Source organism: Chiloscyllium punctatum, chromosome 44 (assembly GCF_047496795.1).
Source record: "Chiloscyllium punctatum isolate Juve2018m chromosome 44, sChiPun1.3, whole genome shotgun sequence".
Taxonomy (NCBI): Eukaryota; Metazoa; Chordata; class Chondrichthyes; order Orectolobiformes; family Hemiscylliidae; genus Chiloscyllium; species Chiloscyllium punctatum.
Genome location: NC_092782.1, coordinates 23,878,694 through 23,894,593, shown reverse-complemented (window position 1 = coordinate 23,894,593; position 15,900 = coordinate 23,878,694). Strand labels below are relative to the sequence as shown.

The 15,900-nt window shown below is 37.4% G+C and overlaps 2 long non-coding RNA genes across 2 annotated transcripts; both read right to left on the bottom strand.

Moving 5' to 3' along the window:
• Positions 1 to 11,745: 11,745 nt before the first annotated feature.
• LOC140466805 (uncharacterized) lies at positions 11,746 to 12,789 on the bottom strand. Its single transcript, XR_011955287.1, has 3 exons — positions 12,735 to 12,789; positions 12,048 to 12,110; positions 11,746 to 11,785 (listed from the first exon to the last, which is right to left on the bottom strand). It is a non-coding gene; the product is annotated as an uncharacterized lncRNA (long non-coding RNA).
• An 892-nt stretch (positions 12,790 to 13,681) lies between these two features.
• Positions 13,682 to 15,382, bottom strand: LOC140466801 (uncharacterized). Its single transcript, XR_011955283.1, has 4 exons — positions 15,328 to 15,382; positions 14,654 to 14,716; positions 14,335 to 14,391; positions 13,682 to 13,713 (listed from the first exon to the last, which is right to left on the bottom strand). It is a non-coding gene; the product is annotated as an uncharacterized lncRNA (long non-coding RNA).
• Positions 15,383 to 15,900: the final 518 nt, after the last annotated feature.

Below are 15,900 nucleotides of genomic sequence, written 5' to 3'. Positions count from 1 at the left end.
AAGTTAAAAAAAATCCAGTTAATGCCTCATAACATATAAATTGTCTTATTGTCAGAAAGTTTCAAGTCGGTTTATTTCTCTGGAATTTCTAGAGATGGTGACATTGTTGTGTGAGGAGAATTGCTGGTGTACACTGGAAGAAGACAATAGTTACCTGTTGGAGTAGTTGCAGCAATAACTGTTGTGCCTGTTGTTTCCTTTGGTGTCGCAGTCACCTCTGAAGAAGAGAAGGGAAATAATCAAAATGACAGATTTCTGATTTCAAATGCTGCAGCACTGAGAAATTCAATAAGAGTTTGTTTTAATGGATCTGGAGATTTAGGTAAGGTGAAGTACATTTTACCAAAGCAATTAAAATCAATGTTCCATTTTTGAAAGGGAATCTTCAAGTGAATAACCAAGTAAGGGTTTAATTACATTAGTAAAGCAGAAGAAAACATTTAATGACAAACACAACGACAGGAAATGTAAAATCAACCCAAAAAGGCAACAGAATCATTCTTGCACAAGAACATACATTGCATCTTTAAGATTCTGACAATTAGCATCTTGAAATGTACATTGTTCATTTGTTTTAAATGTTTCAAAACTGTTTCAAAACTGATCAGCATATTTTGGGAATTGAGCACTGTCTCAAATAAGCAGAGACATTTACAAAAATGAAACATAACAATTCTCCTCTTGCTTACACTCTGTTCGAGCATAATTCAACTCTCTGCGAGGTCTGGGAAAACTATCTGCGGACAGTAGTATCATGTCCCACTGAGCTCTGGGAACTGGGAAACAATGATTAATGTTCATGATTCTTCAATTGGTTATCAAAAGAAGCCATCACTGACCTGATGTGGATTGGGTTGTGGATGTGGTTGTACTTGGTTTTGGTGTTGCTGTGAGTCCTTTGGGAGAACAAGAGCAAACATCAAACACATTGCACGGCCACTTCAAAATCTACCTATAACTGCAGTGGTTTGTCATTAGACTGTTTTACTGTGTGTTTCTCAAATGGAACACTGCATTGTAATGTGATCAATGTTTTAAAACATTCAACCAATAGACAGTGTCTTCAAGAATGGCTAAACAGATGATCGTTGGTGGAACTCTGAATTGGTGGAAAGTGAACAGACTCACTGAGGTTTATTCATAGAGGATCTCACTCACCCTTTGTGGTGGTTTCAGCAATAACTGTTGTGGTGGTTGTTCCTTTTGGTGAAAATGTCACTTCTGAATAGGAATGAAACAATGCATGTTATTTCCCAGCATTTTCAGAATTTTACAACAAATCTCTCCAAATCAAACTAGAGTATCTGGAGTGAAAGTTGCTTTCTTTGATTGTAGCTTTATAAATTTTCCGATCTCTCGTTTGGATGTTTTACTCCTGTTCAAAATTGATCCTTTTCACATTGAAGACAATTACAACTTCATGATCACAACCATGTCCAAAATGGTTACCCACTGTGACTGAAAGCAACTGTTCAGATTAATGTTCCAAAAGAAACTTCAGAATTGCAGCTGTTTTTATTGGTGCTGTCATATGCTGGCTGGATATGTATTCCTGAATGCAGGAAAATGCTTTTGCCCTCTGTGCCTTTCATATTGTATGTTTTGCACTTCGTATTTGTATACTCCAATTCCCCAATCATTACGAGCTTTGTCCCCCACCACGATTTAGTGATATTTTTGTTTATTTTGTTGGGATACAGATGCTATTTAAAGAGTATTCAGTTCAGAGGTCATGAACTGAAAAACCATACTGATCCAACAGAACCATGCAGAAGACCCAACTGAGGGGGAAACCTGAACTGGGAGAATGTGCACTGGTGTGTATTCATACAGAATCTCACTCACCTGTTGTGGTGCTTTCAGTAGTAACTGTCGGGGTAGTCATTTCTTTTGGTGAAGTTGTCACTTTTGAAGAAGGAAAAACATGAATCAATGTGATTGATTTCCAATTTCAAATCCCTCAGCTTGGGCAAGACCAACAAAATGAATTTTATTACACCTACAGAAGGAGTAATCAAGGATGCATTTCAACTGGTGCAGTAAAATTAAAAACTTGAAAAAGTTTGCAAAAGAATGACAAAGAGAACATGTGGAAAACTTTTCATATTTCCAGGACATAACTTCAGGCAACTGATCCAAAGCAGAAATGTCATGAAAACAAAGAACACATTGTCAAGAGAGAAATCTTTTAACAACATATGGAAACGATGGAGGGGTTCATAAACATGGACACCACAGTTGTCCTCATGTACATGACACCTCATGACTCTGATTGAGCATTATACAAGTAATTTCTCTCTCAACTCACTCATGTTATTAAGATTGGATGCATTATATATCAGGAATTAAGTATCACCTGAGCTTTACCTGGATTTTATGGCAACAAAATTGTTTTTGACCTTGATGCTGTACACTGAACATAGCCATTACTGACCTGGTGTGGAGCCAGCTGTAGTTTCCTTCACTGTTGTCGTGAGCTCTAATGAAAAATTGGAGGAATTGTCAAATTCGCTACACTACAACCTAAAGATTTTTTCATTTTTGTAAATTTCTATCATTTCACTCACCCGGTTTGATACTGGTTGTGGATCCTGTTGGTGTTGGCTTCACTGCTGTAGTGAATTTTTCTGAAGTTAAAAAAAATCCAGTTAATGCCTCATAACATATAAATTGTCTTATTGTCAGAAAGTTTCAAGTCGGTTTATTTCTCTGGAATTTCTAGAGATGGTGACATTGTTGTGTGAGGAGAATTGCTGGTGTACACTGGAAGAAGACAATAGTTACCTGTTGGAGTGGTTGCAGCAATAACTGTTGTGCCTGTTGTTTCCTTTGGTGTCGCAGTCACCTCTGAAGAAGAGAAGGGAAATAATCAAAATGACAGATTTCTGATTTCAAATGCTGCAGCACTGAGAAATTCAATAAGAGTTTGTTTTAATGGATCTGGAGATTTAGGTAAGGTGAAGTACATTTTACCAAAGCAATTAAAATCAATGTTCCATTTTTGAAAGGGAATCTTCAAGTGAATAACCAAGTAAGGGTTTAATTACATTAGTAAAGAAGAAGAAAACATTTCATGACAAACACAACAACAGGAAATGTAAAATCAACCCAAAAAGGCAACAGAATCATTCTTGCACAAGAACATACATTGCATCTTTAAGATTCTGACAATTAGCATCTTGAAATGTACATTGTTCATTTGTTTTAAATGTTTCAAAACTGTTTCAAAACTGATCAGCATATTTTGGGAATTGAGCACTGTCTCAAATAAGCAGAGACATTTACAAAAATGAAACATAACAATTCTCCTCTTGCTTACACTCTGTTCGAGCATAATTCAACTCTCTGCGAGGTCTGGGAAAACTATCTGCGGACAGTAGTATCATGTCCCACTGAGCTCTGGGAACTGGGAAACAATGATTAATGTTCATGATTCTTCAATTGGTTATCAAAAGAAGCCATCACTGACCTGATGTGGATTGGGTTGTGGATGTGGTTGTACTTGGTTTTGGTGTTGCTGTGAGTCCTTTGGGAGAACAAGAGCAAACATCAAACACATTGCACGGCCACTTCAAAATCTACCTATAACTGCAGTGGTTTGTCATTAGACTGTTTTACTGTGTGTTTCTCAAATGGAACACTGCATTGTAATGTGATCAATGTTTTAAAACATTCAACCAATAGACAGTGTCTTCAAGAATGGCTAAACAGATGATCGTTGGTAGAACTCTGAATTGGTGGAAAGTGAACAGACTCACTGAGGTTTATTCATAGAGGATCTCACTCACCCTTTGTGGTGGTTTCAGCAATAACTGTTGTGGTGGTTGTTCCTTTTGGTGAAAATGTCACTTCTGAATAGGAATGAAACAATGCATGTTATTTCCCAGCATTTTCAGAATTTTACAACAAATCTCTCCAAATCAAACTAGAGTATCTGGAGTGAAAGTTGCTTTCTTTGATTGTAGCTTTATAAATTTTCCGATCTCTCGTTTGGATGTTTTACTCCTGTTCAAAATTCATCCTTTTCACATTGAAGACAATTACAACTTTATGATCACAACCATGTCCAAAATGGTTACCCACTGTGACTGAAAGCAACTGCTCAGATTAATGTTCCAAAAGAAACTTCAGAATTGCAGCTGTTTTTATTGGTGCTGTCACATGCTGGCTGGATATGTATTCCTGAATGTAGGAAAATGCTTTTGCCCTCTGTGCCTTTCATACTGTATGTTTTGCACTTCGTATTTGTATACTCCAATTCCCCAATCATTACGAGCTTTGTCCCCCACCACGATGTAGTGATATTTTTGTTTATTTTGTTGGGATACAGATGCTATTTAAAGAGTATTCAGTTCAGAGGTCATGAACTGAAAAACCATACTGATCCAACAGAACCATGCAGAAGACCCAACTGAGGGGGAAAGCTGAACTGGGAGAATGTGCACTGGTGTGTATTCATACAGAATCTCACTCACCTGTTGTGGTGCTTTCAGTAGTAACTGTCGGGGTAGTCATTTCTTTTGGTGAAGTTGTCACTTTTGAAGAAGGAAAAACATGAATCAATGTGATTGATTTCCAATTTCAAATCCCTCAGCTTGGGCAAGACCAATAAAATGAATTTTATTACACCTACAGAAGGAGTAATCAAGGATGCATTTCAACTGGTGCAGTAAAATTAAAAACTTGAAAAAGTTTGCAAAAGAATGACAAAGAGAACATGTGGAAAACTTTTCATATTTCCAGGACATAACTTCAGGCAACTGATCCAAAGCAGAAATGTCATGAAAACAAAGAACACATTGTCAAGAGAGAAATCTTTTAACAACATATGGAAACGATGGAGGGGTTCATCAACATGGACACCACAGTTGTCCTCATGTACATGAGACCTCATGACTCTGATTGAGCATTATACAAGTAATTTCTCTCTCAACTCACTCATGTTATTAAGATTGGATGCATTATATATCAGGAATTAAGTATCACCTGAGCTTTACCTGGATTTTATGTCAACAAAATTGTTTTTGACCTTGATGCTGTACACTGAACAAAGCCATTACTGACCTGGTGTGGAGCCAGCTGTCGTTTCCTTCACTGTTGTCGTGAGCTCTAATGAAAAATTGGAGGAATTGTCAAATTCGCTACAATACAACCTAAAGATTTTTTCATTTTTGTAAATTTATATCATTTCACTCACCCGGTTTGATACTGGTTGTGGATCCTGTTGGTGTTGGCTTCACTGCTGTAGTGAATTTTTCTGAAGTTAAAAAAATCCAGTTAATGCCTCATAACATATAAATTGTCTTATTGTCAGAAAGTTTCAAGTCGGTTTATTTCTCTGGTATTTCTAGAGAAGGTGACATTGTTGTGTGAAGAGAATTGCTGGTGTACACTGGAAGAAGACAATAGTTACCTGTTGGAGTGGTTGCAGCAATAACTGTTGTGCCTGTTGTTTCCTTTGGTGTCGCAGTCACCTCTGAAGAAGGGAAGGGAAATAATCAAAATGACAGATTTCTGATTTCAAATGCTGCAGCACTGAGAAATTCAATAAGAGTTTGTTTTAATGGATCTGGAGATTTAGGTAAGGTGAAGTACATTTTACCAAAGCAATTAAAATCAATGTTCCATTTTTGAAAGAGAATCTTCAAGTGAATAACCAAGTAAGGGTTTAATTACATTAGTAAAGAAGAAGAAAACATTTCATGACAAACACAACAACAGGAAATGTAAAATCAACCCAAAAAGGCAACAGAATCATTCTTTCACAAGAACATACATTGCATCTTTAAGATTCTGACAATTAGCATCTTGAAATGTACATTGTTCATTTGTTTTAAATGTTTCAAAACTGTTTCAAAACTGATCAGCATATTTTGGGAATTGAGCACTGTCTCAATAAGCAGAGACACTTAAAAAAATGAAACATAACAATTCTCCTCTTGCTTACACTCTGTTCGAGCATAATTCAACTCTCTGCGAGGTCTGGGAAAACTATCTGCGGACAGTAGTATCATGTCCCACTGAGCTCTGGGAACTGGGAAACAATGATTAATGTTCATGATTCTTCAATTGGTTATCAAAAGAAGCCATCACTGACCTGATGTGGATTGGGTTGTGGATGTGGTTGTACTTGGTTTTGGTGTTGCTGTGAGTCCTTTGGGAGAACAAGAGCAAACATCAAACACATTGCACGGCCACTTCAAAATCTACCTATGACTGCACTGGTTTGTCATTAGACTGTTTTACTGTTTGTTTCTCAAATGGATCACTGCATTGTAATGTGATCAATGTTTTAAAACATTCAACCAATCGACAGTGTCTTCAAGAATGGCTAAACAGATGATCGTTGGTGGAACTCTGAATTGGTGGAAAGTGAACAGACTCACTGAGGTTTATTCATAGAGGATCTCACTCACCCTTTGTGGTGGTTTCAGCAATAACTGTTGTGGTGGTTGTTCCTTTTGGTGAAAATGTCACTTCTGAATAGGAATGAAACAATGCATGTTATTTCCCAGCATTTTCAGAATTTTACAACAAATCTATCCAAATCAAACTAGAGTATCTGGAGTGAAAGTTGCTTTCTTTGATTGTAGCTTTATAAATTTTCCGATCTCTCGTTTGGATGTTTTACTCCTGTTCAAAATTCATCCTTTTCACATTGAAGACAATTACAACTTCATGATCACAACCATGTCCAAAATGGTTACCCACTGTGACTGAAAGCAACTGCTCAGATTAATGTTCCAAAAGAAACTTCAGAATTGCAGCTGTTTTTATTGGTGCTGTCACATGCTGGCTGGATATGTATTCCTGAATGCAGGAAAATGCTTTTGCCCTCTGTGCCTTTCATATTGTATGTTTTGCACTTCGTATTTGTATACTCCAATTCCCCAATCATTACGAGCTTTGTCCCCCACCACGATTTAGTGATATTTTTGTTTATTTTGTTGGGATACAGATGCTATTTAAAGAGTATTCAGTTCAGAGGTCATGAACTGAAAAACCATACTGATCCAACAGAACCATGCAGAAGACCCAACTGAGGGGGAAAGCTGAACTGGGAGAATGTGCACTGGTGTGTATTCATACAGAATCTCACTCACCTGTTGTGGTGCTTTCAGTAGTAACTGTCGGGGTAGTCATTTCTTTTGGTGAAGTTGTCACTTTTGAAGAAGGAAAAACATGAATCAATGTGATTGATTTCCAATTTCAAATCCCTCAGCTTGGGCAAGACCAACACAGTGAATTTTATTACACCTACAGAAGGAGTAATCAAGGATGCATTTCAACTGGTGTAGTAAAATTAAAAACTTGAAAAAGTTTGCAAAAGAATGACAAAGAGAACATGTAGAAAACTTTTCATATTTCCAGGACATAACTTCAGGCAACTGATCCAAAGCAGAAATGTCATGAAAACAAAGAACACATTGTCAAGAGAGAAATCTTTTAACAACATACGGAAACGATGGAGGGGTTCATAAACATGGACACCACAGTTGTCCTCATGTACATGAGACCTCATGACTCTGATTGAGCATTATACAAGTAATTTCTCTCTCAACTCACTCATTTTATTAAGATTGGATGCATTATATATGAGGAATTATGTATCACCTGAGCTTTACCTGGATTTTATGGCAACAAAATTGTTTTTGATCTTGATCCTGTACACTGAACAAAGCCATTACTGACCTGGTGTGGAGCCAGCTGTAGTTTCCTTCACTGTTGTCGTGAGCTCTAATAAAAAATTGGAGGAATCCTGAAATTCGCTACAATACAACCTAAAGATTTTTTCATTTTTGTAAATTTCTATTGTTACACTCACCCGGTTTGATACTGGTTGTGGATCCTGTTGGTGTTGGCTTCACTGCTGTAGTGAATTTTTCTGAAGTTAAAAAAAATCCAGTTAATGCCTCATAACATATAAATTGTCTTATTGTCAGAAAGTTTCAAGTCGGTTTATTTCTCTGGTATTTCTAGAGAAGGTGACATTGTTGTGTGAAGAGAATTGCTGGTGTACACTGGAAGAAGACAATAGTTACCTGTTGGAGTGGTTGCAGCAATAACTGTTGTGCCTGTTGTTTCCTTTGGTGTCGCAGTCACCTCTGAAGAAGGGAAGGGAAATAATCAAAATGACAGATTTCTGATTTCAAATGCTGCAGCACTGAGAAATTCAATAAGAGTTTGTTTTAATGGATCTGGAGATTTAGGTAAGGTGAAGTACATTTTACCAAAGCAATTAAAATCAATGTTCCATTTTTGAAAGAGAATCTTCAAGTGAATAACCAAGTAAGGGTTTAATTACATTAGTAAAGAAGAAGAAAACATTTCATGACAAACACAACAACAGGAAATGTAAAATCAACCCAAAAAGGCAACAGAATCATTCTTGCACAAGAACATACATTGCATCTTTAAGATTCTGACAATTAGCATCTTGAAATGTACATTGTTCATTTGTTTTAAATGTTTCAAAACTGTTTCAAAACTGATCAGCATATTTTGGGAATTGAGCACTGTCTCAAATAAGCAGAGACATTTACAAAAATGAAACATAACAATTCTCCTCTTGCTTACACTCTGTTCGAGCATAATTCAACTCTCTGCGAGGTCTGGGAAAACTATCTGCGGACAGTAGTATCATGTCCCACTGAGCTCTGGGAACTGGGAAACAATGATTAATGTTCATGATTCTTCAATTGGTTATCAAAAGAAGCCATCACTGACCTGATGTGGATTGGGTTGTGGATGTGGTTGTACTTGGTTTTGGTGTTGCTGTGAGTCCTTTGGGAGAACAAGAGCAAACATCAAACAAATTGCACGGCCACTTCAAAATCTACCTATTACTGCAGTGGTTTGTCATTAGACTGTTTTACTGTGTGTTTCTCAAATGGAACACTGCATTGTAATGTGATCAATGTTTTAAAACATTCAACCAATAGACAGTGTCTTCAAGAATGGCTAAACAGATGATCGTTGGTAGAACTCTGAATTGGTGGAAAGTGAACAGACTCACTGAGGTTTATTCATAGAGGATCTCACTCACCCTTTGTGGTGGTTTCAGCAATAACTGTTGTGGTGGTTGTTCCTTTTGGTGAAAATGTCACTTCTGAATAGGAATGAAACAATGCATGTTATTTCCCAGCATTTTCAGAATTTTACAACAAATCTATCCAAATCAAACTAGAGTATCTGGAGTGAAAGTTGCTTTCTTTGATTGTAGCTTTATAAATTTTCCGATCTCTCGTTTGGATGTTTTACTCCTGTTCAAAATTCATCCTTTTCACATTGAAGACAATTACAACTTCATGATCACAACCATGTCCAAAATGGTTACCCACTGTGACTGAAAGCAACTGTTCAGATTAATGTTCCAAAAGAAACTTCAGAATTGCAGCTGTTTTTATTGGTGCTGTCACATGCTGGCTGGATATGTATTCCTGAATGCAGGAAAATGCTTTTGCCTTCTGTGCCTTTCATATTGTATGTTTTGCACTTCGTATTTGTATACTCCAATTCCCCAATCATTACTAGCTTTGTCCCCCACCACGATTTAGTGATATTTTTGTTTATTTTGTTGGGATACAGATGCTATTTAAAGAGTATTCAGTTCAGAGGTCATGAACTGAAAAACCATACTGATCCAACAGAACCATGCAGAAGACCCAACTGAGGGGGAAACCTGAACTGGGAGAATGTGCACTGGTGTGTATTCATACAGAATCTCACTCACCTGTTGTGGTGCTTTCAGTAGTAACTGTCGGGGTAGTCATTTCTTTTGGTGAAGTTGTCACTTTTGAAGAAGGAAAAACATGAATCAATGTGATTGATTTCCAATTTCAAATCCCTCAGCTTGGGCAAGACCAACAAAATGAATTTTATTACACCTACAGAAGGAGTAATCAAGGATGCATTTCAACTGGTGCAGTAAAATTAAAAACTTGAAAAAGTTTGCAAAAGAATGTCAAAGAGAACATGTGGAAAACTTTTCATGTTTTCAGGAAATAGCTTCAGGCAACTGGTCCAAAGTAGAAACATTGTGAAAACAAAGAACACGTCCTTTCAAGAGAGAAATCCTTTGTGGGCGGCACGGTGGCACAGTGGGCGGCACGGTGTCACAGTGGGTGGGCGGCACGGTGGCACAGTGGTTAGCACTGTTGCCTCACAGCGCCTGAGACCCGGGTTCAATTCCCGCCTCAGGCGACTGACTGTGTGGAGTTTGCACGTTCTCCCCGTGTCTGCGTCGGTTTCCTCCGTATGCTCCGGTTTCCTCCCACAGTCCAAAGATGTGCAGGCCAGGTGAATTGGCCATGTTAAATTACCCGTAGTGTTAGGTAAGGGGTAAATGTAAAAAATGTAGATGTAGGGGTATGGGTGGGTTACGCTTCGGCGGGGCGGTGTGGACTTGTTGGGCCGAGGGGCCTGTTTCCACACTGTAAGTAATCTAATCTAATCTAAAAAAAGATCCGATAATTGTGCAGGCGTCCATAACCATGGTCACCACATTTTTCCTCATGTACATGAGACCTCATGACGCTGATTGAGCTTAATACAAGTTATTATTTTCTCAACTCACTCACGTTATTAAGATTGGATGCATTATATATGAGCTATTAAGTATCACCTGAGCTTTACCTGGATTTTATGGCAACAAGATAGGTTTTGATCTTGATGCTGTACACAGATCAAAGCCATTACTGACCTGGTGTGGAGCCAGCTGTAATTTCTTTCACTGTTGTCGTGAGCTCTAATGAAAAATTGGAGGAATCGTGAAATGCGCTACAATACAACCTAAAGACGTATTCATTTTTGTGAATTTCTATTGTTTCACTCACCCGGTTTGATACTGGTTGTGGATCCTGTTGGTGTTGGCTTCACTGTTGTAGTGAGTTTTTCTGAAGTTAAAAAAAAATCCAATTAATGCCTCATAACATAATCTTATTGTCAAAGAGTTTCAAGTCGGATCATTTCTCTGGTATTTCTAGAGAAGGTGATATTGTTGTGTGAAGAGAATTGCTGGATTATACTGGAAGAAGACAATAGTTACCTGTTGTAGTGGTTGCAGCAATAACTGTTGTGCCTGTTGTTTGCTTTGGTGTCGCAGTCACCTCTGAAGAAGAGAAGGGTAATAATCAAAACGACGGATTTCTGATTTCAAATGCTGCAGCAGTGAGAATTTCAATAACAGTTTCTTTAAATGGATCTGGAGATTTAGGTAAGGTGAAGTACATTTTACCAAAGCAATTAATATGTTCCATTTTTGAAAGTGAATATTGAAGTGAATAGCAAAGTAAGGGTTTAATTACATTAGTAAAGAAGAAGAAAACATTTCATGACAAACACAACAACAGGAAATGTAACATCAACCCAAAAAGGCAACAGAATCATTCTTTCACAAGAACATACATTGCATCTTTAAGATTCTGATAATTAGCATCTTGAAATGTACATTGTTCATTTGTTTTAAATGTGTGGACATTGTTTCAAAACTAATCAACAAATTTTGGGAAGGGAGCATTGCCTCAAATAAGCAGAGACATTTACAAAAATGAAACAAAACAATTCTCCTCTTGCTTACACTCTGTTCGAGCATAATTCAACTCTCTGCGAGGTCTGGGAAAACTATCTGCGGACAGTAGTATCATGTCCCACTGAGCTCTGGGAACTGGGAAACAATGATTAATGTTCATGATTCTTCAATTGGTTATCAAAAGAAGCCATCACTGACCTGATGTGGATTGGGTTGTGGATGTGGTTGTACTTGGTTTTGGTGTTGCTGTGAGTCCTTTGGGAGAACAAGAGCAAACATCAAACACATTGTACGACCACTTCAAAATCTACCTATTACTGCAGTGGTTTGTCATTAGACTGTTTTACTGTGTGTTTCTCAAATGATACACTGCATTGTAATGTGATCAATGTTTTAAAACATTCAACCAATAGACAGTGTCTTCAAGAATGGCTAAACAGATGATCGTTGGTGGAAATCTGAATTGGTGGAAAGTGAACAAACTCACTGAGGTTTATTCATAGAGGATCTCACTCACCCTTTGTGGTGGTTTCAGCAATAACTGTTGTGGTGGTTGTTCCTTTTGGTGAAAATGTCACTTCTGAATAAGAATGAAATAATGCATGTTATTTCCCAGCAATTTCAGAATTTTACAACAAATTTCTCTAAATCGAATTAGAGTTTTTGGAGTGAAAGTGGCTTTCTTTAATTGTAGCTTTATAAATTTTCCGATCTCTCGTTTGGATGTTTTACTCCTGTTCAAAATTCATCCTTTTCACATTGAAGACAAATACAACTTCATGATCACAACCATGTCCAAAATGGTTACTCCCTGTGACTGAAAGCAACTGCTCAGATTAATGTTCCAAAAGAAACTTCAGAATTGCAGCTGCTTTTACTGGTGCTGTCACATGCTGGCTGGATATGTATTCCTGAATGCAGGAAAATGCTGTTGCCCTCTGTGCCTTTCATATTGTATGTTTTGCACTTTGTATTTGTATACTCCAATTCCCTAATCATTACGAGCTTTGTCCCCCACCACGATTTAGTGATATTTCTGTTTATTTTGTTGGGATACGGATGTTATTTAAAGAGTATTCAGTTCAGAGGTCATGAACTGAAAAACCATACTGATCCAACAGAACCATGCAGAAGACCCAACTGAGGGGGAAACCTGAACTGGGAGAATGTGCACTGGTGTGTATTCATACAGAATCTCACTCACCTGTTGTGGTGCTTTCAGTAGTAACTGTCGGGGTAGTCATTTCTTTTGGTGAAGTTGTCACTTTTGAAGAAGGAAAAACATGAATCAATGTGATTGATTTCCAATTTCAAATGCATCAGCTTGGGCAAAACCAACACAGTGAATTTTATTACACCTACAGAATGAGTAATCAAGGTTAAATTTCAACTGGTGCAGTGAAATTAAAAATTGAAAATGTTTGCAAAAGAATGGCAAAGAGAACATGTGGAAAACTTTTCATGTTTTCAGGAAATAACTTCAGGCAACTGGTCCGAAGTAGAAACATCGTGAAAACAAAGAACACAACCTTTCAAGAGAGAAATCCTTTGACAAGTTCCGATAATTGTGCAGGCAACCATAACATTTGTCCTCATGTACATGAGACCTCATGACGCTGATTGAGCTTTATACAAGTTATTATTTTCTCAACTCACTCATGTTATTAAGATTGGATGCATCACGTACGAGGAATTATGTATCACGTTAGCTTTGCCTGGATTTTATGGCAACAAAATAGTTTTTGAATCTTGATGCTGTACACTGAACAAACCTATTACTGACCTGGTGTGGAGCCAGCTGAAATTTCTTTCACTTTGGTCGTCAGCTCTAATGAAAAATTGGAGGAATCGTGAAATTCGCTACAATACAACCTAAAGACTTATTCATTTTTGTGAATTTCTATTGCTTCACTCACCCGGTTTGATACTGGTTGTGGATCCTGTTGGTGTTGGCTTCACTGTTGTAGTGAGTTTTTCTGAAGTTAAAAAAAAATCCAATTAATGCCTCATATTGTTGTCAAACAGTTTCAAGTCGGATCATTTCTCTGGTATTTCTAGAGAAGGTGATATTGTTGTGTGAAGAGAATTGCTGGTAGATACTGGAAGAAGACAATAGTTACCTGTTGTAGTGGTTGCAGCAATAACTGTTGTGCCTGTTGTTTCCTTTGGTGTCGCAGTCACCTCTGAAGAAGAGAAGGGAAATAATCAAAATGACAGATTTCTGATTTCAAATGCTGCAGCACTGAGAAATTCAATAAGAGTTTGTTTTAATGGATCTGGAGATTTAGGTAAGGTGAAGTATATTTTACCAAAGCATTTAAAATCAATGTTCCATTTTTGAAAGAGAATATTGAAGTGATTAACCAAGTAAGGGTTTAATTACATTAGTAAAGAAGAAGAAAACATTTCATGACAAACACAACAACAGGAAATGTAAAATCAACCCAAAAAGGCAACAGAATCATTCTTTCACAAGAACATGCATTGCATCTTTAAGATTCTGACAATTAGCATCTTGAAATGTACATTGTTCATTTGTTTTAAACGTGTGGACATTGTTTCAAAACTAAACAACAAATTTTGGGAAGGGAGCACTGCCTCAAATAAGCAGAGCCATTTCCAAAAATGAAACATAACAATTCTCCTCTTGCTTGCACTCTGTTTGTGCATAATTCAACTCTCTGCGAGATCTGGGAAAACTATCTACGGACAGTAGTATCATGTCCTACTGAGCTCTGGGACTGGGAAACAATGATTAATGTTCATGATTCTACAATTGGTTATCAAAAGAAGCCATCACTGACCTGATGTGGATTGGGTTGTGGATGTGGTTGTACTTGGTTTTGGTGTTGCTGTGAGTCCTTTGGGAGAACAAGAGCAAACATCAAACACATTGCACGGCCACTTCAAAATCTACCTATTACTGCAGTGGTTTGTCATTAGACTGTTTTACTGTGTTTTTCTCAAATGGAACACTGCATTGTAATGTGATCAATGTTTTAAAACATCCAACCAATAGACAGTGTCTTCAAGAATGGCTAAACAGATGATCGTTGGTGGAACTCTGAATTGGTGGAAAGTGAACAGACTCACTGAGGTTTATTCATAGAGGATCTCACTCACCCTTTGTGGTGGTTTCAGCAATAACTGTTGTGGTGGTTGTTCCTTTTGGTGAAAATGTCACTTCTGAATAAGAATGAAACAATGCATGTTATTTCCCAAAATTTTCAGAATTTTACAACAAATCTCTCGAAATCAAACTAGAGTATCAGGAGTGAAAGTTGCTTTCTTTGATTGTAGCTTGAAAAATTTTCCGATCTCTCATTTCGAAGTTTGATGCAAGTTCAAAGTTGATACTTTTCACATTGAAGACAATTACAACTTCATGATCACAATCATGTCCAAAATGGTTCCCCATTGTGATTGAAAAGAACTGCTCAAAAGAAAATTCAGAATTATAGCTGTTTTTATTGGTGCTGTCACATGCTGGCTGGAAATGGATTCCTGAATGCAGGAGAAATGCTGTTGCCCTCTGTGCCTTTCATCTTGTATGTATTCCACTCTATATTTGTATACTCCAATGCCCCAATTATTACGAGCTTTTTCCCCACCACGATTTAGTGATATTTTTGTTTAATTTGTTGGGATACAGATGCTATTTAAAGAGTATTCAGTTCAGAGGTCATGAACTGAAAAACCATACTGATCCAACAGAACCATGCAGAAGACCCAACTGAGGGGAAAACCTGAACTGGGAGAATGTGCACTGGTGTGTATTCATACAGAATCTCACTCACCTGTTGTGGTGCTTTCAGTAGTAACTGTCGGGGTAGTCATTTCTTTTGGTGAAGTTGTCACTTTTGAAGAAGGAAAAACATGAATCAATGTGATTGATTTCCAATTTCAAATCCCTCAGCTTGGGCAAGACCAACACAGTGAATTTTATTACACCTACAGAATGAGTAATCAAGGATGCATCTCAACTGGTGCAGTTAAATTAAAAACTTGAAAATGTTTGCAAAAGAATGTCAAAGTGAACATGTGGAAAACTTTTCATGTTTTCAGGAAATAACTTCAGGCAACTGGTCCAAAGTAGAAACATTGTGAAAACAAAGAACACAACCTTTCAATAGAGAAATCCTTTGACAAGTTCCGATAATTGTGCTGGCGTCCACAACCATGGTCACCACATTTGTCCTCATGTACATGAGACCTTATGACGCTGATTGAGCTTAATACAAGTTATTATTTTCTCAACTCACTCACGTTATTAAGATTGGATGCATTATATATGAGGAATTAAGTATCACCTTAGCTTTGCCTGGATTTTACGGCAACAAAATAGGTTTTGATCTTGATGCTGTACACAG